Source organism: Narcine bancroftii, chromosome 10, assembly GCF_036971445.1.
Source record: "Narcine bancroftii isolate sNarBan1 chromosome 10, sNarBan1.hap1, whole genome shotgun sequence".
NCBI classification, from domain to species: Eukaryota; Metazoa; Chordata; class Chondrichthyes; order Torpediniformes; family Narcinidae; genus Narcine; species Narcine bancroftii.
Window position 1 is genome coordinate 49,357,435 of NC_091478.1, and position 27,799 is coordinate 49,385,233.

The following is a 27,799-nucleotide window of genomic DNA, read 5'->3' on the forward strand; positions in this document are numbered from 1 at the left end:
CTGGCAAGCTTTGGAAGACGGCCTGGTCAAAGGAGAGGACTGTGCGCCTGTCTAACTCAGCAATTTTGGAAAATTTGGAAGAAAACTTAGGCCACCTTAAGTTACAAGAGCAGATGCAGTTGAAAGAATTACTTTTGAAATACACAAATTCGTTTGCTGATGTTCCAAAAAGGACATCAGTGATTTACAATGATGTAGATGTGGGAGAAGCAAATCCCATAAAACAGCACCCATATAGAATAAACATTCAGAAAAGTAAAATCATGGATCAGGAGGTGGAATATATGTTCTGAAATGTTACTATTAGACCTTCAACCTCAGATTGGAGTTCTTGTATTCTGGTACTAAAACCAGATGGAACTGTTAGGTTCTGTACAGATTACAGAAAGGTTAATTCAGTAACTAAAACAGATGCTTATCCTATTCCAAAAATAGATGACTGTATTGATAAAATTAGCAAAGCTAAATTTCTTACTTAGTTGGATTTGTTGAAGGGTTAGTGGTGAGAAAGAACATTTCGGATTTTGTAACTCTATCCGGGTTATACGAGTATAATGTGTTACCTTTTGGCATGAAAAATGCCCGTGCAACATTCCAAAGGATGATTAATTCAGTAATCCAAGGGTTAACACATACAGATGCTTATATTGATGACTTGGTCACAAAAAGTGACACATGGGAATTGGACAAATTGTATGCAAGATTATCCAAAGCAAACTTAACTGTTAATTTAGCGAAAAGTCAATTTGCAAATACCACGGTAATATATTTGGATTATGTAATTGGCCCAGGCAAAGTTACACCTATTCAAACTAAGGTGAATGCAATTTCTGAGTTTCCTATTCCCAAAGGCAAGAAAGCAGTGAGAAGGTTTTTGGAATGGCAGAATATTACAGGAAATTTTGCTAAGGTTGCTCTTCCTTTAACCAACCTTTTGAAGAAAGGGGAGAAATGTGTGTGGACTAAAGATTGTCAGACAGCTTTGGAAAATTTAAAGGAGATGCTATGCCATTGCTCTATGTTTAAAATCTCTTGGTTTTGACAAACCATTTTCTTTGGCCGTGGATGCTAGTAAGGGAGCAGCAGCTGCAGTTTTATTGCAAAAATATAATGAAATTGACCATCCAGTTACTTACTTTTCAAAAAAATTCTATGTTCATCAAAGGAACTATTCCACTATTGAAAAAGAACTGTTGTCTATCATACTTGCTCTGCAGAATTTTGATTCTCTGGTGTTTTTGAATAAAATGAAGAATAAAAACAGAAGATTGTTAAACTGGAGTTTAATATTACAAGAATATAATCTGCAAATTAATCATATCAGAAGTATAAGTAATGTGATTGCAGATTGTTTGTCAAGATGTTAAAATTGATAATGTATAAAAATACTCTCAAAATTGGCTTACTCTATTATAATGTTATATATTGTGTACTGTTATCGGTTTGGTGCTTTTTAAGACAAGTTTAGTTATAACTGAATTTTAACTCAAGAGTTAAAATTCCTTTAAAGGGGGAAGGTGTGACAGAGTATATAGAGGTGTTTGGGAGATAAATTGGGAGGTTTGTTAGAGCAGGTCACACACATATTAAAAAACAGAATTTTTGCAGGAGCTTTTGCAAGAGTGCTCACAGACTCATGATGATCTGTTTGAAAAGGCAACAATGTAGCAACATACAGCAGTAGCTTTGTCAGCTTTGGAAGACGACCTCGTAAAGGCTGTCTGGTGTTTCCCTTTGAATAGAAGAAACAAAAAGGAACTCTGTGATGACCTGCAAGAAAGAGGTTCATCTAGAGAACCCTGAAAGGGGGCAAGAACCCTCCTGAGTGGTAACTGTTATATAGAGAATTTAGGTTAAAATGACTTAAGTTAAAATGTGATGATTAATCATAAAAAGGGAAGCCAGAACGGACAGGGAGCTTACTAGCAGCCAAGGACAAAAGGTTCAGCTGAATATGTTTTTTTTAAACCTATCTTTTCATGGTCATAGTGAGAGACATGCAGGAGACAAAAGATTGATAAGAAGGGTGAGAAACAGAATTTAGTGTATGTAGAGTTCACAGCGTACGTAACGAACGTGATAATTAAAAATGCAGTTATACTTAGAATGCTTTTGTAATACTAACCAATTAAAACAGTATTAATAAGAAGGGGAAGGGCAAACAATAAGGGTATAAAAATCAATGCACTGTATGTATCGGGGCTTAACTGGTGAGAAACCAGTTGAGTCCAACTCTGCAGACTTGTAAATAAAGCTTGTCGTGTCATCAGTTTTAAAGAGACTCATGTGTGAGAAGTTTTATTTCTGACAAATGGGGGCTCGTCCGGGATCTACACTCCGGCCGTGAGGGGAGGCGAGAAGAGGGACATCGGAGGGGGTGCACCCCGCTGAGTTCAGCGGCTCCTAGTCCCTTGCTCGTCGCTTCGGGCGGCTTGAGCGAGTGGTATCCGGACAAGGTGACACGACAAGACGGAGAGGAGAAGGGTGACGGTTCAATCCCCGGGAAGACACCAGTAAGTGACGACTTACGATTGTGGTGTGGGGATTGGGTAACAGGTGTAACGGGATACACCTGTTTGGATAAAAAACCTAACGTAATAGATCAGGTATAGAGCTTTTGTCGTGGCGTGAGGACCCTGTCGTGGGACTCTAGGATAGACCCCAGGGAAACCTCGGCGGTAACCGAAGGAGGGACAGCACCTCCGACGAAGTGCCGAGAAGAGAGGGGTCAACCCCAGGGAAACCTCAGCGGTAACCGAAGGAGGGACAGTACCTCCGACGAGGCGTCTGAGAAGAAGGGAGTAGGGTCCAGAACGAGAGGGTCCTCAGCAACGATAAACAGATCTAAGTGGGAAAATGGGAGGATCAAAATCTAAGGGCTCATCTGAAAATTCAGGACAATTCCTGGGAGTTCCCCTTGACAGCCCTTTGGGGAGAATGTTTGAAAATTGGGATAGTAAAAGATATCGAGACAAAAACAAGAAAAAGATGGTCCAATATTGTCTCCTTTGGTCGAAACAACCTATTAAAGGTTCCTCGGTGGCCGAAATTTGGATCTGATGAGGATTGGATTAGACAAGCATTAAACATATATGTAAATTCGAGACCAAAGGTGAATCAAGAAGAGTCAGCATATGCATTTTGTTGGGTTCCCTGGCCAGGATCCTTAACAAAATGTTTTAAATTGAGGGTAGCAGGAGAAAAGAAATGGGAACCTCTGGACAACCTTCCCCCTCCTTATATTCCCCCGGTGCCTACTGCGCCCGAGGAAAGCTCATTACCGGAGGGGAAAGGTGATGAATCTGATTGCCCCGAAAGGGGCCGGGAAAAAAAGGATGAATTAAGGGAGTCGGACCCTAAACTTCCACTGGTAAACCGACCTTGGACAAGATCCCAGACTGGTCCAGGACCATCAAAATTTTCAATAAGCCTAAATCCCCTGAGGGAAGTTCCTATGGGAGGACCGGGAGGGGGAACGGGATATGTGAATGTTCCCCTAACTAGTACAGAGGTGCGGGGATTTAAGAAAGAAATGAAAAAGTTATTAGAAGATCCTATAGGACTGGCTGAACAGCTTGACCAATTCCTGGGACCAAACACATATACGTGGGAAGAGATGCAGGCAATAATGGGAACATTATTCTCACCCCAGGAGAGGCAGATGATTCGACGGGCTGCCCTCCTCATGTGGGAATATGAACAACCGGGGGACCCCAGACCCCATGAACAAAAATATCCCTTAAATGAACCCAGGTGGGACAAACGAACACCCGAGGGATTGGCAAGTATGAGACAATATAGAGAGTGGACAATTAAAGGGATACGGGAGGCTGTGCCAAAGGGTCACAATTTCACCAAGGCATTTGGGAACCACCAGGGGAAAGACGAGTCCCCTACTGATTTTTTGGAGAGGGTGAGAAAGAATGTCCAACAGTATACGGGCGTGGACCCTAGTACACAAATGGGTGAACAGCTTATTCGAATTGAATTTGTTTCCAAATCATGGCAGGACATTAGAAAGAAACTAGAAAAGGAGGAGGACTGGAGCGAAAAACCCCTAAGTGACCTGTTAAAAAAGGCGCAAAAAGTATATGTGCAGAGAGAAGAAGAAGATCAAAAGAGGGCGACAAAGGTTATGGTACAGACTATCCGACAGATGAATGCTGAATCCAGAGGGGAAAGAAAACAAAACCTTCCTCTAAACAATCCAAGATATCCAAGAGAGGGAAGACCCCGGAGGTTCGTTAAGTGCTATTACTGCAATGAGGAAGGACACTTTAAGAGGGAATGCCCCCGATACAAGAGGGAATTGCGTGCCCTCGAACTTATGGAAGAAGATTAGGGGTGTCAGGGGTTCCAAATGTTAGGGACCAAGTATAAGAGGGAACCCCTGGTAAAACTAAAAATTGGTCCCAAGGGAGAAGAGGTGGTGTTTATGGTGGACACAGGAGCGGAACGAAGTAGTGTAATAACTGTGCCAATCGGAACTGAGCCTGTAAAAAGTAATTTGACAATTTCTGGGATAGAAGGGGCTCCCAGAATGGTATCAATAATTCCCCAAGTAACAGTGAAACTGGAAGAAAGAGAAAGGGTACAAGACCTCTTGTTGTTACCGTCGGCTGGATTTAACCTCCTAGGAAGGGACTTACAGGCTCTCCTAGGTTTGGGTGCTCTCCCTGTGGACGGAGAAGTGCGAGTCCACCTCTGCGCTTTAAAGGAAGAGGATGAACGGCAGATTGACGAGAGAGTCTGGTATAAGGAGGGAAATCGAGGAGGTCTGGACATCCCACCTTTACATGTCACATTATACCAGGTCATCAGCCGGTAAGGAAACGTCAGTATCCTATTTCTTTGGAAGGGAGAAAAGGGCTACAGCCGGTAATTGAGACTCTAATACGAGATGGACTATTAGAAGAATGCATGTCACCTTATAACACCCCTATACTCCCAGTGAAAAAGTCAGATGGATCCTATCGCCTAGTTCAGGATCTAAGAAGTTTGAATGCTATTGTTCAGGCCCACCACCCAGTGGTGCCTAATCCCTATACTATTATGAGTCGGATTCCCCCAGACCATGAGTGGTTTAGTGTTATCGACTTGAAGGATGCCTTCTGGACGTGTCCATTAGAAGAGGAAAGTAGAGATATGTTTGCGTTTGAATGGGAAAATCCATGGACAGGTAGACGGAGACAGCTTCGGTGGACTGTATTGCCCCAAGGGTTCACTGAATCTCCGAACCTGTTTGGACAAATGCTAGAACAAATCCTGGTGGACTATCCACAATCTGATGATTCCCAACTAATGCAGTATGTGGACGATTTACTATTATCAGGACCCAAGGAACAAGAAATGAGGGGAGATACAATTAGACTCTTGAATTATCTGGGGAAAAAGGGTCTACGGGTGTCCAGGAACAAGTTACAGTTTGTTGAGAGAACTGTGGTATATCTGGGACACCAGATAAGTAAAGGACAGAAACGGATTACCCCTGAACGGATTGCGGGAATCACTAGAATGCCGTTACCCCGTAATAAGAAGGAAATAAGACAATTCCTGGGACTCTTAGGTTACTGTAGGTTATGGATAGAGGACTACTCAGCTTTGGTGAAGTTTATGTATGAAAAGCTGACAAATGAAAATGAATATCCATTTCAATGGACCCAGGAGGAGGAGGGATGGTTTGAGGACTTGAAGCATCGCCTGACACGAGCCCCAGTACTCACTCTGCCCTCTTTAAAACAGCCCTTCCAGCTATTTGTCACTCATAACCAAGGAAGAGCTGTGGGAGTTTTAACACAAGAAAAAGGCGGTCAGCGACACCCAGTGGCTTTCCTTTCCAAAATGATGGACCCAGTGTCTCGCGGATGGCCGACGTGTATCCAGGGAGTAGCGGCTGCTGCTCTGTTGGTAGAGGAAGCACGTAAACTTACTTTTGGAGGAAAGATGACTGTGTACACCTCCCATTCTGTGAGTGTTTTATTAACACAAACTGCCCATCGATGGCTGACTGATTCTCGCATATTAAAGTATGAAACCATTTTAATGGTCAGAGAAGATCTACAGTTTGCAAAGATTAATAGCTGCAACCCAGCTCAGTTTTTATACGGCAGTGAAACAGAGAGAGAGGTGGAGCACGACTGTGTCGAGTTGACAGATCTTCAGACCAAGACCCGAGAAGACCTTTGCGATACTCCACTGGGAGAAGGATATGAATTCTACATTGACGGCTCCGCCAGATGTGTTGACGGAATGAGAAGAAGTGGATATGCTATAATAGAAGGAAATACTTGGAAAGTAGTAGAATCCACGAGACTACCCGGAAGCTGGTCAGCACAATCCTGTGAACTATATGCCTTGCAAAGAGCCCTCAGAATACTGGCAAAGAAAATTGGAACGATTTACACTGATTCCAAATACGCATACGGGGTAGTGCATACCTTTGGAAAGATCTGGAAGGAGCGTGATCTAATTACATCAAGAGGAAAGGAATTGGCACACGAACAGATGATTACTCTGACTTTAGAAGCCTTGACATTACCCCAGGAAATAGCAGTGGTCTACATACCAAGCCATCAGAGGGGAGATACCCCGACAGCAATTGGAAACAGACTGGCTGATGAAGAAGCCAAAAGGGCAGCCATGCAACAAGAAGTCCGTTTGCTGACCTTAATCCCAATAAGGCAAGGCATAAAGAAGGCTCCCATTTTCACTGCTAAGGAAGAAAAGGACATGGCTCAGCTGAGCGCAAGCCAACTGCCTGATGGAACATGGAAGACACCAGATGGAAGAATGGTTCTAAATAAAGAAATAACTCGCAATATTTTAAAACACCTGCATCATCAGAGCCACTGGGGCACCCAAGCCTTATGTGACACAGTGCTTCGAGAATATGTGTGTAAGGGAATCTACACCTTGGCCCAACAGGAGGTGCAGAATTGTCACCTATGCACAAAAATTAATAAGAAGGTAATGAGGACAGGGACCATGGGAGGTCAACCATTAGCCATACGCCCTTTTCAACGTATCCAGATCGACTTCACAGAGTTACCTCAAGTCCAAAGATGGAAATATCTGTTGGTGATAATAGATCACTTTACCAGATGGGTGGAAGCCTTCCCAACAGTAAATACTACAGCCTCTACAGTAGCTCACCTCCTCCTAGAGCAGATAATCCCCAGATATGGTATAATGGATTCTATAGACTCAGACAGGGGTCCACATTTTTCTTCAAAAATCCAGCAATTGATTTGTAATGCATTACAGGTTTCTTGGAAATTACATACCCCTTGGCATCCACAAAGCTCAGGGAGGGTTGAACGTATGAATGGAACCCTAAAAATGCAATTGACAAAATTAATGGTGGAAACTAAAATGCCTTGGATAAAGTGTCTGCCCCTGGCTTTATTGAGAATTCGTACAGCCCCACGAAAAGATGTAGGGTTGTCCCCTTATGAAATGATGTTTGGGCTTCCCTTCTGGAGTACAGTTGAGGGGTGTCCCACCTTGAGGGAAGGGGATATATTTGTTAGGAACTATTTACAGGCACTGTCACGCTCTCTTGCAGATTTACGAAAGAGAGGACTATTGGCACAAACACCGCCTTTAGACTTTTCTTTACACAAAGTGGAACCAGGAGACTGGATTCTCATCAAGACCTGGAAAACTGAAAAACTCCAGCCCCAGTGGGAAGGTCCATACCAAGTTCTCTTAACTACAGAGGCTGCAGCACGAACAAGAGAGAAGGGGTGGACGCACGCATCCAGATTTAAGGGACCTGTAGAGGCGCCTCAGGACCCTGATACGAACTCAGATTGGACTTGTGTTCCTGGAGAAAAACCTCTTACCTTACGATTTCGCAGAAAGACTTGATTCACAATGTTATTGTTATGTTCTTTGATTTTTCTTAGTTTGCCTATGTCTTTATCAGGTGTGAAATGTAAGAAATGCAGAGACACAGTGGTCCTGTTTCAGGACCACATTTGGGGAAGAAAGGAAGGTAATTTCATTTCCCATACCTCAGTTCCTGAGAAATGCTGGGCAGAAAATACCACCCAACATCCATATACCCCTTGTGTGGAAAAAGAAGGAAATAATATGGGTCATTATATACAGATTCCTAATACCACTCCTTTCCCTCTTAACAGTTGGAAGGGTGACTCAGGCCCACCATGCCCTGATGGACTCTGGTTTTGCATACACCAGCGTACTGTTCCAATGAAAAGTTCCACTCCACACTCGAAAGTGCCTGCCCCTTTAAGACAGCCGGACTTAGTTCGAGTCCATCCAAATAACCATGAAAGTTTCGGTAATGCAGTTGGGGGAGATAACCTTTTTGTAGATCTTGCAACTAAAATTGCAGGAACTTTTAATGTAACCAATTGTTGGGTCTGCGGGGGTCCACGGATGTCAGAGCAATGGCCTTGGTGGGGGGAACCCTCAATTCATTGACCATGATTTCCCGAATTTGGACAACTAACCGAACGAGATCAAGAGAAACTTGGTCTCTCTCTAACGTCCCCTCTGGTTTTTATTGTCTCTCACGAACCGGCAAATACCCAGTAGGAAAAAGTCCCTGCAAGGTTGTATGGATTCGCATTTCGCCTGGTATTTTCACTTGGTTTCCTAAACCTCTGACTTGGTTCTTATCCACTGTTTTTAAAACTAATTGCCTACCCCTGTCTAATAGCAGTATTCAGTTTTGGATTTGTACCAGTTCCACCATCACAGGACCATACCAATCAAACCCCGTTCTTAAAAGAGTTTGGGAAAGGGGTATGGAGTCTCCCCAAATGGATTATTCTGGGTATGTGGTAATAAAGCTTATACTCGTCTTCCCTCACAGTGGAGTGGAACTTGTTTCCTAGGAATAATCCGCCCAGAATTTTTCCTCCTATCCCACAATCACGGTCATAAATTAGGCGTGAAGGTTTTTGATACATTACACCGTCAACCCCGCTCTAGCACGGTACACTTGGGACAATGGGGAGATGATTGGCCTCCAGAACGCATAATTCAATATTATGGTCCCGCTACATGGGCTCAGGATGGATCCTGGGGTTATCGTACTCCTATTTATATGTTAAATCGCATTATTCGCTTACAAGCAGTCCTTGAAATTGTTACAAATCAAACAGCTCTAGCCCTGCAATTACTTGCATCCCAGCAAGGTCAAATGCGCTCTGCTATATATCAGAACCGTCTGGCCCTAGACTATCTCCTAGCCACGGAAGATGTATGTGGAAAGCTTAATTTGACTAACTGCTGCTTACAGATTGATGATAATGGCCAAGCCATTCGAAAAATCGCTGATAATATTCGTACTTTGTCCCATGTACCGGTTCAAACCTGGCATCCTTTTGCACAATTAAATTGGATGGACAAATGGTTTGGGGGAACCTGGTGGCGTACCTTCTTGTGGGTCATCGGAGGTATTTTATTCCTCCTACTTATTTTGCCCTGTATTATTCCCTGTCTACGCAGCCTGGTGATTTCCATGGTCCAACAGGCTATGCAACCAGGGGGACTGGGAGACCCTGTTAGAATTTTACTTCAGCACGAAATTAATGTATCATGAAACGTTTCTCTTCCCCAGGTTAAAATTCCCATTCATATCTATATATATATATTACACACATTTTAAAGAGAGAAAGGGGTGGATTGTTATATAGAGAATTTAGGTTAAAGTGACTTAAGTTAAAATGTGATGATTAATCATAAAAAGGGAAGCCAGAACGGACAGGGAGCTTACTAGCAGCCAAGGACAAAAGGTTCAGCTGAATATGTTTTTTTTAAACCTATCTTTTCATGGTCATAGTGAGAGACATGCAGGAGACAAAAGATTGATAAGAAGGGTGAGAAACAGAATTTAGTGTATGTAGAGTTCACAGCGTACGTAACGAACGTGATAATTAAAAATGCAGTTATACTTAGAATGCTTTTGTAATACTAACCAATTAAAACAGTATTAATAAGAAGGGGAAGGGCAAACAATAAGGGTATAAAAATCAATGCACTGTATGTATCGGGGCTTAACTGGTGAGAAACCAGTTGAGTCCAACTCTGCAGACTTGTAAATAAAGCTTGTCGTGTCATCAGTTTTAAAGAGACTCATGTGTGAGAAGTTTTATTTCTGACAGTAACCATTTACCTGTTAAGCACCAAAGCCTAGTGAACTTTAAAGCAAACTTCTGTGCACAGCACAAGAATTGCCTGCAACCAGTGAGATTGGACTGTGAACCAAATAACTTTTCTACACTTGTATACACATTACACACACGTGCGCTTAGAATTGGGGTGGGAGGGTTAAGTAGGTTAAGCAAGTCAATAGAGATAAGTTAAAGTTTTAATTCTGTTTTCATGTTCAAAGATAATTAAAAGCAACTTTTGTTTAAGTAACCCTTTGTCGTGGTGCATATCTATTCCTGCTCATGTAGCGGTTTTAGTATCCTCTGGACTCATAACAATCCAGGTAAGAAAGCTTGTGTGCATATCCACAGAGAAAATTCAACCAGCAGTAACTCTCTTAAATGGACCAAGAAAGGTACAAAATTAGTTTACAGTTCCCAGGGGAAGCCAGGGCTGAAGCCAAGTTGTAGTGTGAAGAACCCAAGATGGATAAATCTCGTAGGGCTAAAGACCTCGAGCAAACAGCTCTATTCAAAGAACTTTGATAGTGAGTTGAGCCAGCAAGGTAGACCGACGACGCTTGGCAGGAGTTTGGAGCCAGTAGCTCAAGAAGAAACAGCTTCAACTAGCAAGCAAGAAGAAGAGTCATGTGATGGAGTAGTGGCTGGTCGAGTAGAACCAGGCCTCTCCAGAGAAAAGAAAAAAAAAACAGAGCTCAATAAACATAAAATACAGGAAAAGAAAGATAAAGTTACAAAGAAGAGCCAGGAGATGGCACCCGAAAAAGAGAAAGTAAGAATGACAGAGAAAAGGGAAGAAGGAAAATCACCAGAGAAAAAAGGCCTTACCTGCACATCTGAGCAGGGAGCCACCGTGGAGAGGAGCGACCTGACCTTCCGACTGGTGGACTTCAAAAATGGCTCTCTGAGCATGCTCTCTTAGCATGCGTGAGGAGTCACGCATGCTCAGTGTGCAAGCAAAAGAAAAGGTGAACGCCGGCAGGAGGGGGGGGGGCTCAGCTGAGAAGCAGTCAGCTGTGGAGCGACCAGCTGAGAGATGCCCAGCACCGGGGCGTTCGGCTGGGGGAAGCACACAAGAAAGAACAGAAGAGCGGTGAGAAAAGAAACGAGGGACTGGAAGAGGGTGAACGGCGACGGGGTAACCGACAACGGGATGACCTGCGGCAGGAGGCCCAATAGCCGGTCGGCCTGCAGTGGGAAGCCAAGCAAGGACACAGAAGCAGCTCATCAGAAAGAGAGAAGATTCACAGATACAGAGGAGAAGAAGAGACGTTGATACAGAAGAAGAGGAGGAAGAAGATCAAGATCACAGGAAACAAGGTAAAACAGGACAAAATATAGATAAAGCCTTTTTTGAAGAACAAATGAGGTCATTAAAAGAATGGCTATCCTTAGAATTTAGTTCAATTAAAAGAAAAATGATAAGAGCTGAAGACAAAATGGAAAGATTAGAGTTGGTCATGACAGAAATAGGGAAAAGAGTAGAAAATGTGGAGGAATGAGAAGGTGCTATAGAAATAGAAATAAATGATTTAAGAGGGAAGTTGGAAGAGAGCGACAAAAAATTTAAGGAGATACAAGGTTTATTGTCACAGAAAATTGACGAATTGAAAAACTACAGTGGGCGAAAGAACATAAAAATAGTGGGCCTGAAAGAGGGTCAGGTATGAAGGAATTTATAAAAGGATGGATCCCGAAGATACTGGGAACGACAGATTTACATGAAGAAATAGAAATGACGCATAGAGCACTAGTACCGAAACCACCAACAGATCAAAAACCGAGATCGATATTAGTAAAACTTCTAAGAAATACGACAAGAGAGAACATATTGGAGCAGACAAGGAATAAAGTTAGAGAAGACAATAAGCTGTTGGAATATGAGTCAAAATATATTTTTTTTATCCAGACATAAGTTTTGAACTTTTAAAGAAGAGGAAGGAATTTAATATGGTGAAAACAATCTTATGGAAGAAAGGTTATAACTTTATATTAAGACATCCAGCAGTCCTCAAAGTATTTATCCCTGGGGAATAGAATAGGCTGTTCTCGGATCCAAAGAAAGCCAAAGAAATTGCTGAATGTTTACAGGACAGGAGAAGAGATGAGGAGGATTGTTAAGAAGGAAGACCGGCAAGAAAATATACAAAAATATGTAATAATATAAAGTAAAGATATGTATATATAAAGAATTAAAGATGGAAAAGAAAAGGGAAAGGAAGGAAGTAAGGAAAAAAAGAGCTTTGTTATATGTAGAGGAAAACAGTGTTCTCTGGGGGGGTCTTGGAGTGGGGGGGGGATAACAGTCACTGCGAAATCGACTGACCCTTGCGAATAAGATCGGGTTATAGAAAGGGGAGTTGTGGTTGCCGACAAGGGACAAGGGGCAACCCAAAGATGGGGGGGTTCATTTGGGGTTAAAGGGTTATTGGTTGTAGGGATTGTTGGGGTACTTCATGTTTTAAGTGTATTGTCATATATTGAGAATAAAAAGGAAAACTTAAAGAACAATAATGGAAAAAAAGGGGGATGGAGGTGATGAGGAGGCGGTAAAGATGTGAAAACAAGATATACGATGGCCAAGTTGAATTATATGACTATAAACATTAATAGAATACATAACCAAATTAAAAGTAAGATTCATTGTGATGGCCTTAGCAGTAATTAAAAAATGTATAGTGTCAACTTGGAAAATCGAAGAGAGCCTGAAAATACGGCAATGGTACATGGAGATGAACAGGTGTGTTCCATTGGAAAAAAATTACATACAATTTGGAAGACAAAGTTACATTGTTTGAAAAATCTGGGAACCATACATGGAACATAATAGAAAGAGACGGCTTTGGACCTCCACCACCTAAAATGATAAGAGGACAAACATGATCAGATTTAATGAGTAAAAGACATGACACGTCTTTCTTGTTTGTTTTTATTTTGTATAAAGATGTTGTTTTATTGTATTTTATATGTTCAATATTTATTGGTTTTGGAGGAGGCGGGAAGGGGAGAGGGAGGGATGGTGAAAAAAAAGAGAGAAAATGTCTGTGCATATTTAAAGAGATACACCTGTAAATATTTTGGTTGATATGGTTCATAGCTCTCCACCTGGCCACCAAAACAGAGGTGCACCAAAGAAGAGGTACAAGGAATGCTTAAAGAAATCTCTTGGTGCCTGCCACATTGACCACCGCCAGTGGGCTGATAGCGCCTCCAACCGTGCATCTTGGCGCCTCACAGTTCGGCGGGCAGCAACCTCCTTTGAAGAAGACCGCAGAGCCCACCTCACTGACAAAAGACAACGGAGGAAAACCCCCAACCAACCAATTTTCCCCTACAACCGCTGCAACCGTGCCTGCCTGTCCCGCATCGGACTTGTCAGTCACCAACGAGCCTGCAGCAGACGTGGACATACCCCTCCATAAATCTTCGTCCGCGAACCCAAGCCAAAGATGGTTCATAGTGCAATAAATAAAGAATTACAAAAAAAAAACTAGCAAGCAAGAAGAAGACCGTCAAAGCATTTTAGGCCTCACTTACTGACTTAAAAGTTAGTGGAACTGGAACAGATTAATGTATGTTGCAAAGTCCCATTGGTGCTGTACCAAGCAAAATGCAGAAGATAGAGACAATCAGCGGTATCTCACAGTTCAGATGTGAATCCTGATGATAGTATTTTCAAGGTTATGAGTGCAGGAAGATCTTCAAGGCCTTCAAAGGCATCTAAAGCAAGTACAGCTTCGTGTGTTTCAAGCATATCAGCAATGTATGCAAAGGCGCAAGCAGACTTGGCTACTGTCTGTGCACAACAACAGCGGTTGGAGAAAAAATATGCTTTAAAGGATAGGAAAGTTCAAATTAACCATCAGCAACTGAGTCAGGAAGCTGAAATCAGGAATCAGCAATTGGACCAAGAAGAGCAACTTAAGTGGCTAGTGAAGAATAGATTATTGAATAGCAAAAAGTCTAGAGTTTGAGAAACAATGTGCTCTGAATATGGCCAAACTGAAAGCATTTGCTCAGGCCTCTGCAAGATTTGTCACTTAAAGTGGCATTCCCAAAAAGCAGAGCCATGGATAAAACAGCCACAAGAAACAAATATTCTCAAGCAAGGAACCACAGGTGTCACTGCTAGTGCTCAAATGACTATGACCAATCCTATGGAAAGAGCTAGTGACATTCAATCTCTCCAGAGAGCACAATGCAAGGATCTTCCTAAAAGGAGGTATTTCAACAAAAATTCAACCATGCAAGTTGATCATACTCAAGCATTGATGTCTCTTCATGTTGCTGGAGATCCAGTTACAAGTCAAGGTCCTCCACCTATGGCACCAGCATTGACATTACTTACAAGTCAAGGTCCTACACCTATGGCACCAGTTCAAGATCCATTTTTTCCATTCACCTCAAGACAACCAGTCACAAGCCATGTGGACAAGACAATATAATATACCTTACAGCAAATCACTGCTATGTTAGTGCAGCAACAAAGTTTATACAGTTTACCCAAGGAAGGAAATTCATTTTTAAATGGAAATCCATTACAATATCTGATGTTCATGAAGTTTTTTGAACATTACATTTGAAAATAATACTAAAAACGCTAAAAATTGTCTTTATTACTTTGAACAGCAAACTGGAGGATAGCCGAAGGAGTTAGTCAAAAGTTGCCAATATATGAATCCAGAAGAAGGTTTTAGATGGGCAAAAGAATTATTGCATCATCATTATGGCGATGAACATAAAATTGCAAGGGCCCACATAGTCAAGATTCTTTCTTGGTCAGCAATAAAAATGAGAGGACACAAAAGACTTTACAACCATATGCACTCTTTCTTGGAGGACGTTTTAACACATTGGGAGGTAGTGTATATTTGCAAGAACTAAATTTGCTTGCTAATTTGTCGCTTATTATAAACAAATTGCCTTATAAGCTGAAGGATTCATGGAGAATTAAAGTTGCAGAGCTTAAGATGCTTCCCAGAAGGGACACCATTTTTAAGGATGTTGTACAATGTTTTGAATGGCATGTGCATGTTAACACTGTACCACGCTGCTGAAGATCCAGCTGCGCTGGGTGGGTCACATCTCCAGAATGGGGGACCATTGGCTTCCCAAGATCATGTTATATGGCGAGCTCTCCACTGGCCACCGTGACAGAGGTGCACCAAAGAAAAGGTACAAGGACTGCCTAAAGAAATCTCTTGGTGCCTGCCACATTGACCACCGCCAGTGGGCTGATATCGCCTCAAACCGTGCATCTTGGCGCCTCACAGTTCGGCGGGCAGCAACCTCCTTTGAAGAATACCGCAGAGCACACCTCACTGACAAAAGGCAAAGGAGGAAAAACCCAACACCCAACCCCAACCAACCAATTTTCCCCTGCAACCGCTGCAACCGTGTCTGCCTGTCCCGCATCGGACTTGTCAGCCACAAACGAGCCTGCAGCTGACGTGGACATTTACCCCCTCCATAAATCTTCATCCGCGAAGCCAAGCCAAAGAAGAAGAGTATTTGAAAATATTAAGGATACTTCAATAATTCCTAAAGATGTAAAGAAGTCTAAATCATTGTCTCAACAGAAACCAAAGGGAAGTACTTTGTTACTGCTGTGCCAGATACAAGCACAGGAAAGAACAGTGAAACAAAGGAGAAGGAAGATCAGATTATCAGGAAAGCTCTTTGTATTGCAATGATAAGCATGCTTTAGAAAGATGACTATGGTGTAATATGTCATAATATCCGCCCAGCCACTAACCACTTAATCATTATTCCACAAGATGTGAAGGAAGCGTGAGCATGAGAAATTTTTCTTTGAATTTATGTCTCTTTAAAGTTTGTGTAATTTTTTAAAATACCTTTGTGTATATTTTTAAAAAGCTTTTTCTATCGCTATATATTTTGTATTTCTATCATACAGTAAATGCTTTGTAATTCATTATTATGAAAGTCTTGTTACAAAGCTATACAAATGTTTATCCGTTCTATCAATGAATTAAAATTACTGAATTAAAATTACTGAATTAAAAGTAACAGCCACAGAGTTTGATTTGTTGGATTAAAGAAATGTAAATTTAGGATATCGGAGCTTAAACTTTAGAAGATACTTTGAAATTAGGGTATATTAGAATAAGAAAAGTGTCTCCCTTGTCCACTTCTCCCTCCCCCTATAATTGCAGGAGATGCTCCACTTGATCACACACCTCCTCCCTCAGCACCATTTGGACCCTCAAATAGTCTTTCCAAATGAAGCAACATTTCACTTGTGAATCCACAGGGGTCATCTACTGCATCCTGTGCTCCCTCTGTGGTCTCCTCTACATCGGAGGCTGGACGCAGACTGGGAGATCACTTTGTTCAGCATCTTGGCTCTGTCCACCGCAGTAGCATTGATCACCCAGTGGCCATCCATTTCAATTCTCCATCCTATTTCCTTGCTGACATGTCCATCCATGGTCTCATGTACTGCCAGACTGAGACCACCTGTAAACTAGAGGAAGACCACCTCATCTTCCAACTGGGCACCTTCCAACAGGATGGCATTAATGTCAACTTCTCTGGCTATCATTAAAATGCTCCCCCTTCTTCCCCCATCGTTTCTCCTTTCCCTGTCTCCTTTCGTACAGATATGATAAATTCTACCTCATCCCTTATCATATCCAATTAACACTTTTGTTGGTCTGGATTCCTCCCCCATTGTGTGAATTCTAAGACTTTCTGATACTTTGTACTTTGGTGTGTTAACTTTTAGGCCACAGCCACCAGTAGAGGACCGTCTATTTCTCCCTCAGATTCTAGCGCGAGTGCCAGAAAGCTTATGGGTGCAACATAAAAATCACAATTCCGGAGCTTAAAGTTACTTTAAAAAAAAATGAATGTGATGTTGTTGTGAATTAAACAGTACAGCATAATGATTGAGGATGAAGAAGACATCATTTCAGTTATTGACTGTTTTGCAGCAAGGGGGCCCCCAAAGTCCGTGAAATATCTCAACTTTTTTGCCAATCCCAAAAGGGGCCAATAATTGAGTGGCATTTTATATGATATCTGAGAACTGTTAGTAAAATAGTATTCTCCATTGTTCATCTCCAACTGGTACCCAACACCAACTTTATGCTATACCTAAGGAAGCTAATACTTTTATGAAATTGATTTGTGCTCAGCTTTCTTCTCTGTACCTTTGCACAAGGATAGCCAGTATTGGTTTACTTTTACTTATAAGAATCATGGCCGTGTCTGCTGCAGGGTTATACTGAAATTTCTGCAGTATATACCGCAGGCATTAAAAAAAAGCTCTGGATAAATGTCAGTTATCCGGATGTTCCCATTGATTCAGCATAATAAAGTTCCCTCCATCTTGGTACCCGTGACAATAAACAATTCAATTGAATTGCATGTTATGGGAAACTCTACAGAAGATGAGTCGACACTGCTTTCATCACCACAATCACCCCTAAAATTCGAATAAACGTGAGAGCAAGTGGAATGCTTCTGTCTCCCAACAGTGAGGGAAGCGTCATGACGTCATCAAACGTCACTCCTCTCATTGACACTGGCGCAAGATGGCGATGCGCATGCCTAGTGTTGCGCACCGCCCTTCAGCTTAAACATGGCGACCAAGTCGGACCGCATCTCCTCAGTCACCAGATACCATTACTGCGTCGATCTCACTGTTACTTGTCACTTGTCGCCCGAGATAGATGACGAAACCTCGCAATCTATACGGATGACGCCTGCAGAATGCGGGCCTACCCAGAAACTCTTTTACCTCCTGGGTGGTCAGTTCTACGCGGCGCCACTCTTTGTCCGCCGATATCCCGTGCTGACTTCCGACAAATGGGTCGCGGCTGCGCACAAACGCTCCGCCCGTGCAATCGCTCCAGCACCGTAGCGCTTGCCGGAGTGAACCACTGACCGGAAACGGCGCCTACCCACTCCGCCAGCAAAGCTTCAACAGTCTCGGGCCCGCGCGCCGCCTGCCTCCCCCGACCGTCACCGAGACGTCAGCCAATAGGGAGCACGCATGTCATCAGCTGACCTAGTGGACCCTTCTTGTTGCACCAATTAGGTGCCGGTTTCGAGCAGCGGGGACACTTGCGCTTGTCATTTGGATGGGATGCGAATGATGTGTTCATGAGGTCCGTTCTTAGTCCAAGTAGGACAGTGTTACTCGCTAAGGTACCAAATACATGCTGCTGTATCCAAGCAGCAACAGTTGGGACAATAGGAAATATTTAAGGAAATTCAAGAGATCATAATAAACGTGCTTCCACAAAGAAATCTACCAGAGGCCCCCCACCCCCCACAGCCGTGTGCACACAGAACTGAGGCAGACGAGAGGACGTCAGAAGAGAAGGCCTGGAAAAGTATAAAAGTTGCAGAATAAAATTAAAAGAAAATATAAAAATCATGGGAGGTAAAATCAAAGATGTTTTCGTACTTAAAGTGAAGGGAAGATGGGCTAGGTACTGAAAAAGGTAATTATCAAATCATGAATTTTTTTTACTGTCTTTGCAAAAGAAGATTGATGCTGCTGAGCTGAAGAATGATGGTGTTTAAAAAAAAAAAGGATGAATGAAGCTGAAATCTAACCTAATCAGGAAGAGGGTCTCAGACTTAGTTATTAATGAGGTCAAAGAAAATGGACACTTTAAAACTGGAGCATGCCATGACAAAAATGTTAGACCTGTGGTGGCAGCTGAAAGGAGTCAGGAAGAACGAGACCAGTATTCGGTGGGCCTCGTTTGTACTCCATTGTTTATTGAAACTTCCCGTGCTATGCCATATAAGGCTACGGGTAAGTACCGCCCTTGGAAACGATGTCATGGCATTGCCCCGTGCACATACAGACCTGACGCGGCTGGCGAAAACGGCAACCCCAGTGGCACCATCTTGACACAGCTGCACTGCTGCCATGACCATAAGACACGGAGCCGGTTCGCTTGTTGTCAGTGATGTGCACCACCAGAAACCAGTAATAGACTGGGATTTAATTTTAGGAACCAGCAGTAAGAAATTAAAAAGGATGTAAAAAAAATCAATACTCAAGTGAACTGAAATAATATCAAACTGTAATGAAAGGTTTGTGTGAGTTTGGGAAGGAAGAATTGAAGGACAAAGTTTTATCTGAATGGTGAGATGCTGTAAATGAGTGGAGCGCTGAGTGTCACGGGTGAGTGCAGATGCTGGAATCTGGTTTAGCATAATCTTCTGGAGGAACTCAGCAAATCAAGCAGCATCAGTGGGAAAGAAAGAAAATCTGAGGGCTCTTGCTCTGGTGCATTGAGTAAAATGTTAGGAAAGCAAATGGTATGTTATCTTTCATTGTTGTAAAGGGCTTAAAGTTTATAAATAGGGAAATACAATTTCAATTGTGCATGTTGTTGCTGTTATACAGTAGGGAAACTGCCTGTTCAGCCCAAGTTGACCATGGAACCCACCTAATCTAGTCCTATTTGCCAGCTTTTAGCCTATATCTCTCTGAAGCAAGGATGGGCAACCTTTTTCTAAAAAAAAAATGACATACCACTTTAAGCATTCCCTATGCTCTGTGATTACCAGGGTGGTATTAAGGTGGTATTTGAGTGGGGAAAAAAGTTGAGAACCACTGCTATCGACCCAATTGTTACTGAAATATTTTGTTCTCATTGGCTCATCTCCATCACTTCTGTTAGCTCATTCCATATATCTACCAACTGCTCTGTGACCCAGGATTGAATTGCATTTATTTGAATGCAAGAGGCATCACAGAAAAGGCAGATTGGCTCGGGAGATCAAGATATTACAGCTTTGATAGAAACATGGCTGAGAGAAGGGCCAAGATTGCCAGCTCATTATTGCTGTGCAACAGATGCTAGAGGCATGATAAAGAGGCAGGTGAGAGGGTTGTAATTTTGATAAGAGCAGACATAATAACAATTCTTTGAGAGGATATTCTTGGGAAATCCAGTAAAGCAGTATGGGAAGAAGCAAGATAGGAATTTTGATGTGGGTGTACGTAAACTAACAAATAGTTAATAGGATTTGGAAGAGTAGATGAGAATAATAGGGTCATGCTACTGAGAAACTAACTTAATGAATATTGACTGGGGTATGCATTTGATTAAACAAAGGGTTTGGACAGGATGGAATTTGTTAAATGTATCCAAGAGAATGTCCTCAATTAAATATTGAGGGTCCTACAAAAGAGGACACAGCACTGGACCTCTGAAGGAACGAGATAAGACAAATGATTGAAATGACAGTGGGGGAGCTCTTTGGGTCCAGTAATCATAACTTCATTTGTTTTAAAATAGTTAAGGAGAAAGATGGGTACTGGTCTGCAAGTTAAAGTTCTGAATTGGAGCAAGGTTACTTTCAGAACAATTAGGCACAAACTTGAAGTTAATTGGGAGAGGAAGTTTGCAACTAGGGGCAGATGGAAAGTGGGATGTTTTGAAAGATGAATTAGTTGCATGTTTCTGTAGGGGAAAGGGCAACCCTGTTAAGTTTATGGAAACCTGGGTGATTGAGACTCTGGTGAGGAAAAAGAAGGCTTATGTCATATTTAAGAAATCCAGATCCAGCTAATTCATCCTTGGAGAATACAGGAAGTGGAGGAGAAGTAAATTAGGAGGACAAAAAGAGGACCTGGGATGAAGCTGCCATGCAGAATAAAGGAGAATTCCAAGAGATTAGAAAGGTATATTGAGAGTAAAAGGGTGGCTAGGGAGAAAATTGGTCCCATAAAAGATCCAGACAGAATGCATGCAGCAATTTTCCAACCATTCATGTCAGGCTTCTGGGCTTGCTGTTGCCTGGCTTGTTCTTGTTGCCCTATTTAAATAATAGGGCACTCTGGTGGAAACACCGGCCAACCTGAGATCGATGCTCCAATGATGTGGGCCCCTGATGTCAGCACCAGGGTCCCATATAAGCAGAGCTGCCAGTGCAATAAAGCAGTCTTTGATTTCGACTCTTTGTGTATCCCACACTTGTCTAGATCCTATTGCAAACTTAGATATCCTTCCTCACTGTCCACTGCATGCCCAATTTTGGTATTATCCTCAAATTTAATAATTGTTAACCACACAGTCATCAAAATTGTTAATATGGATGATAAAAAGCAGTGGTCCCAGAACCGACCACTGCTGCACACCACTGGAAACAGACATCCAACCAGCAAAACATCCTCTGCCTTCTTTTATCGCCAGTTTTGAATCCAATAGCCATCTTACCTTGGGCCCTATGTGATTTAACCTTCCATTTCTGGCGGTTGACGGTAAAGGTTTCCTCCTTTCCGCTGATGTCGAGGACAAAGGTGGAACTATTGTCTCTAATGACCTTGTAGGGCTCCTCATTGGGTCATTGCAGTGGTGGTCTGTGTGTGCCCCTCCTCACGAGCATGTACCTGCAAGTTCTTAGGTCATTCGGGATGCTATGCTTAGGCTGGCTGTGCAATGGGGGTTGCTACAGAGGTCACGGCAATGGCGGAGAGGTTGCGGAGAACTCCCCAGGGATGATTAAAGGTGCACCATCTCTGCTACCGAGGCATTGAAGGCATGGTGCGAATTCCCAGCAGGACCCAAGGCAATTTGTCCACCCAGTTGGGACCCTTGAGCCGGGCCACCTTCGAGGTGCCTGTAGAAGCACTCCACCAACCCATTGGCCTGCAGATGATAAGCCATGGTATGTTTGAGCTGTGTCCCCAGGACGTTAGCTAACACTACCTGGAGGTGAATTGTGCCCCCTTGTCTGAGGTGAGGTACTCAAGGACTCCAAATTGGAACATCCATGTGTCATTAAGGGCCCTGTGGTGGTATCAGCCAGCGGGACCGCCTCCGACCCCCTTGTGGAACGGTCAACCATGGCCATGAAGTATCTTGCTACACAGGAAACTGGTAACGGCCCCACTAAGTCAACATGCACGTGGCTGAACCTGCGCTGCAATGGCTCGAAAGTCTGTGGGTGATCTGGTGTAAACCTTCACTTTGGAGGACTGACAATTCATGTAGGTCTGGCCCACTGGCTGATCTGTTTATGGAGGCCATGCCAGACAAAACTGTTGGTCACCATTTTGACCATTGCGCAGATGGTAGGGTTCACCAGGTTGCGGTAGCCTCGAAAACCTGATGTTTCCGTGTGACTGGGATAATGGAGCGGGAGGTGCCAGTGGAAACGTCACATAGCAGTGTCAGGCTACCTGGGCTGACCGGGACATCCTCCACCCTGAGACCAGAGGTGGCTGTCCTGTAAGTGGGGATCTCAGGGTCTTGTTGCTGTGCTTTTCAGAGGGCCATGTAATCAACCCTTTGGGACAGAGCGTGTATCAAGGGTGGGACAGAGCATGTATCAAGGGTGTGACAGAGCATCAGCCACCACATGTTAAATTTTTGGACACATACGACAAGTGCCTGTGCTGACAGGCCAAACCTTATGGAAAGCGAAAATCAGTGGCTTGTGATCAGTGAACACCCTGAATTGCTGCCTTCCAAAAAGTAACTGCCAGGCACAGCACTAACAGCTCGCAGTCAAAAGTGCTGTATTTGAGTTCTGGGGTGGGGTGGAAGTCCTCTACTGCTGTGCTGAAGGCACAGTTATAGCGTATGTGCCTCTGGACTGGAGTGCATTGGTCAGAGCGTCTTTGCCCTCGTCCCAAGCAATGCCTTTTGCCTTATTGATCATCAGCACAAAGAGGGGGAACATGATGTGTGCTGCTGCCACTATGAACCTGTGGTAAATGTTTATCGTTCCGGTGAAGTGCCGGACTGCCTCGACCTTCTCTGAGAGGGGTGTGGCCCCATGCCTGTTAATCCTGTGCCCCAGGAAGTCGATGGTTTCCAGACCGAACTGACACTTAGCGGGGCTGATGGAGAATCCAAAATCACTCAGCTGGGTGGACAGTAGTCGTCTTTGTGGCTGCAGCTGGTGATGAGGATATCTTCCAAATGGGAGGTCCCAGCCCACTGCATCCATCAACCACTGAAAGGTTTGTGCCACATTCTTTAGACCGAAGGGCTTGCGGAGGAATTCAAACAAACAAAATGGGGTTATAATTGCAGTCTTGGGAACGTCCTGGGAGTGAACTGGGATTTGGTTCACCTTGGAGAACACACATGCAGGTTGGCGGCAAAGTCTTGGATGTGGGGTACGGGATATCTATCAAGAGTGGTGGGCCTCATTGAGCTGGCGGTAATCCTGGCATGGTCTCCAACCTCCTGCTAATTTGTATATCATGTGGAGGGGAGAGGCCCAGGGACTGTTGGAGTGTTCTACAATCCCAAGCTCCTTCATGTTTTTGAACCCCTCCTTTGCCAGGCTGAGATTATTGGGAGGGAGTCGACATGCCCTTGCTTGGGGCGGGGGCTCTCGACCAGAATGTGGTGCCTTAACCCATGCTTTATCTCGGCTGTGGAGAACTGTGGTGCCAATATTGAGGGGAACTCCATCAAAATGCGGGTGAATTCATTGTCCGAGAGTATTATAGAGTCGTGGGGGGGTGGGGGGGGGGGGGGGTGGGTAGCTTATATTTTACCAGAGGCAGAGTCTGAAAGGTTATGACTTGCACAAAGTACTGTCCCTTGAGTGCACCCAAAAGAAATAGGCCCCCAGGAGCAGTTGCACTACTGCCGCGAGGGTAAAAGTGCATGTAAAGTGGTGCGGGTCCCAAAAGTTCAAAAACAGGAGCTGTTGGCTGCCCTCAGTGATGGGCCCTGTTTGCCATAGTGGGAGTTAAGGCCTGTAGGGGGTAGGGCGCTTATCTCGGCGCCTGTGTTGAGCAGGAAATGCCTGCCCAACAGTGAGTCCCAGGCGTGGATGAGACCAACTGCTGCAGCTATCAACAACCACAGGATAGCATCAGTGGGTCTCCGCACCCCATCACTGGTGGTAGTAGTGTAGCTGTCCCGAGATATTCACTTGCCTCTCCACTTGGTTGATCTCACCGGGTGCTGTTCGTGGGGCTTGCTGATGTAGTTTACGACTGCACTGGCAACTTTCTTCGCTCTCCAGAGAATGCCCACCCGAGCAGCGACCCTCCAAAGGTCACTGAAGTCCTCATCTGTGAGCAAGAGCCGTATATCCTCAGGCAGCTGCTCCAGGAAGATCTGCTCAAAGAGCAGGCAAGGGTTGTAACCCTCGGATAATGCAAGCATTTTGCTCATTAGGGCAGGCAGGATCTTGTCCCACAGTCCATCCATATGCAGCAATTGGGTTGTGCCGGGAAAGCCCGAAGGTGCAGGTTAATAGCTCTTTGAGAGCTGCATATTTGCCTTGCTCTGGAGGCTGCCTTAGGAAATCTGCGTCCCTTGTTGCTGTGACCTGATCGAGGGTGTTCACAACGTAGAAGTAACAGGTGTCAAAGGAGGTGATGTGGTGAAGCTGGAACTGGGCCTCGGCCTGCTCAAACCAAATCATGTGGCTATGACACCCAGATCATTGGGAGCCTGAAGGATACCATGTGGATGGTCCGGGTCCAACTGCCGGTTGGACCTGTTGGAGTCACTAATGTAGTATACGCACTACAATGAGTGTGGAGGAAAGACACACACATAAGAAGACTGCTTTATAAGCTCTGCTTATATGGGCCCCTGACACTAACGTCAGGGGCCCGCGTCATTGGAACATCAACCTCTGGTTGGCCGGCATTCCCGCCAGAGTTCCTTGTCTTCCCAGTCACCTGGGACAATGGCCAGTGTCACTCCCAGGTCTGCACGGTCGCTGTGTTTGTTGGCCATTTTGCAGGCTGTTTCACATCTGTATGTGTGGCTGCTACAAGATTACAAATTAGAAATGCTACCTACATTCTTATCCAAATTATAAATTACAATGCATGACAAATACTAAGTGACACAGCACTGATTCCTGTAGCACACCACGGGTCACAAGACTCCAATCTGAAAAAAGAATATGTCACTACCATTCCCTGCCTCTTATCATCAAACCAATTTTGTATCTTTTTGGCCAGCTCACTCTGGATCTTGTGAACTACCATACAGAGCAGCCTAACATGCGTAACCTTGTCAAAGGCAGTCCAGAAGAGATTTACTAAACTAATTCTTGGGATTAGATTTGAGTTATCATGAGTGGCACAAAGGTATCAGTCTTTTAAGTCAAATAGAACGGGCAATGATCTTACCGAAACACAAGATCTCAAAGGGGTAGGACAGGAGAGATATTAAGATGTTTCCAGGAAAATTGAATAATGATAATAACAATGGGTTTATGGTCATATGCATTGTATGGTGCACATATGCACCAAAAACCTTACCTGCTGTAGCCGAGCGGGTATTGGCAAAAAAAACTAAAAAATCAATTGAAAACAACCACTAAACAGTACTTAACTGAATTACAGATGACAATAAATTTTTAAAAATAGAAAATAAATAATCATAATTAATCTTGTGCAAAGAAAGTGTTGAATAGTCCTCATAGTACTTTTAATGGCGATGATGAGTTTATTCTCAATTGCACAATGCATACAAGTGCTAAAATTCTTACTTGCTGCAACTGAACAGGTAATCGCAAAGAAAAACTGCAATTACATCCTGCAGTATAGCATGAAAGTCTGCAGACTCTGGAGTTGAAGTAAAAACACAATGCTGGAGAAATTCAGCTGGTCATACAGTAGCAAAGATAAAGATACATAACCACAATTTCAAGCTTAAGCCCTTCTTCAAGATGTGAAAAAAAAGGAGGCAAGTGCCTGAACAAAATAACAGGGCTGGGGGCAGGGGGAGGAAGAGCAATTATTCAGATAGACCCATTGTTTCCACATGCTCATGCCCCACCAAACTAGTATCGTCTCTCAATTTTTCCCCTGGTCCAGTTCCTCCTTACCTAAATAAGAATACCTCATGTCCTCCATCTCCTCAACAACTTCCAATTCCCTAAACTTGACCACCTCATTTTCATTATGTACATCCAATCTCTCAACACCTCCATTCCCCCATACAGAAGGTCTTAAAACCCTTTGTTCCTTTGACAATAACCACACCAGCAGTGCGAGCATAAGACAGCTTTAATAAACTAATATGTACACTAAAGGGCCTATCTCACTGGCCTGGAGACTAGGTGGAGACCTGCTGGTGACTCAAGTCTCCACTGGTTGCGGAGACGTCTCCTGGAGACTAGCCGGGTCTCCGGGGAGTCGCTGGAAAATCGAACATATTCGATTTTTCTGGAGACTTTTTCCAGCCTCCAGTAGGTCTCCGCGACGTCTCCGTGACCTCTCCGCGGCATCACCAGGACGTCTCTGCGACGTCTCCGCAAAGTCGCTGCAACCTGCTGGAGACTGAGGAGAGGTCACGGCAACGGCGGAGAGGTCGCCCTGGTGTCGCCTTGTTGAGAACGCATCCATGTTTTGGTTGCGGCGACATCTCCGCCAATGAGATACTACTGTTAGAAATCTTGTCTCTCTGCAAGATGAACCTTGAAGGCTAGACTGTGGCTCTGGACTGCTTTATATACAAGGTCACCGGGATGACCGGTGTAATTAAATATCACCACATTCACCCCCCCCTTAAAAAAAAATTGTTATCCCCCCCCCCCCCCCCGTCCTCCTTCCCTTGCTTGTAAGTTCATGTCCAAAATTTTTTGTGGCTTCAGTTGCCTTCTGGACCTCCTCAGTAGTGGTATAGGGGTGGGGAGTCTGGTCTGCCTTTCAGCCTTTCTTGGTGGAGGTGTGGGAGTGGGCTGGGGATCCTCATATGGGATTAGGTCCTGCCATCAAGTCGAGGGTGGTGATATTTTGTGGGGTGGGCGTACCCAGGGTCCTGATTTCTGGGATGGGTGGTATAGTCCTCTGGGGGACTCGATGGATGACTGTTCTAGTGACTGCTGCTGCGCTCCTTGTTGATCCGTAGACATCTGTGTTTCCTCCGCGTTGTTCACACATCCGGCTGGCACAAGATCTGTAGTGGCCACTGAGTCTTCTCTTCCATCTGGGAATGTGACGAAGGCGTACTGAGGGTTCGCGTGCCTCAACTCCACTTGATCACCAGCGGGTCCACTTGTGGGGTCTGCAGTGCTTCCGGAGGAGAACAGGTCCCAGTGTCATCATCCATTTAGGCAACACTTTGCCCGTCGTGGCTTTCCTTGTGAAAGAAAAGATACGGTCATGTGGGGTCATGTTACTGGCAGTACACAACAAAGAACGTATAGAGTGTAGGGCTTCTGGCAACACTTCTTGCCATCTAGTAACAGGCAGATGTTTTGCTTTTAAGGTCAAGAAGACCTTTTTCCAAATAGTGGCATTTTCCCTTTTGACTTGTCCATTCCCCCTGGGATTGTAACTTGTAGTGCGGCTGGTAGCAATCCCTCTCTCGTGGAGGTACTGCTGTACTTCTGCGCTCATGAATGCAGCATCCCTGTCTGTGTGTATGTAATTCGGGTACCCAAATATGCTGAAGATGGGTTGGAGGCAATTTATATCATTGGCTGCTGATACATCAGAACACGGGATTGCGAAGGGGAAACAGGAATATTCATCTATTACGTTTAGGAAATAGACATTTCTATTATTGGATGGGAGTGGGCCTTTAAAATCGAGGCTGAGGTGCTCAAAAGGTTTGGTCGCTTTTATCAGGGTGGCCAGTAAAATTGCAGTTTGCATTCCGCACAGATGGGAGGCTCTTGTTCACTGACCTCACTTCCTCTACTGAAAATGGGAGGTTTTGGGT

At 43.9% G+C, this 27,799-nt stretch overlaps 1 protein-coding gene across 6 annotated transcripts in view; it reads right to left on the bottom strand.

The window, feature by feature from the left end:
• The window catches only part of LOC138744552 (zinc finger protein ZFP2-like), a 61,348-nt gene extending 43,204 nt beyond the window's left edge, over positions 1 to 18,144 (bottom strand). For 5 of the 6 annotated variants that reach the window (XM_069900913.1, XM_069900911.1, XM_069900910.1 and 2 more), the window contains exon 1: positions 17,911 to 18,144. The gene's annotated coding sequence lies outside the window, so the exon portion shown is untranslated. The remainder of the gene's footprint in view (positions 1 to 17,910) is intronic. The other variant, XM_069900912.1, reaches the window with a different exon arrangement.
• Between the last annotated feature and the right edge of the window lie 9,655 nt (positions 18,145 to 27,799).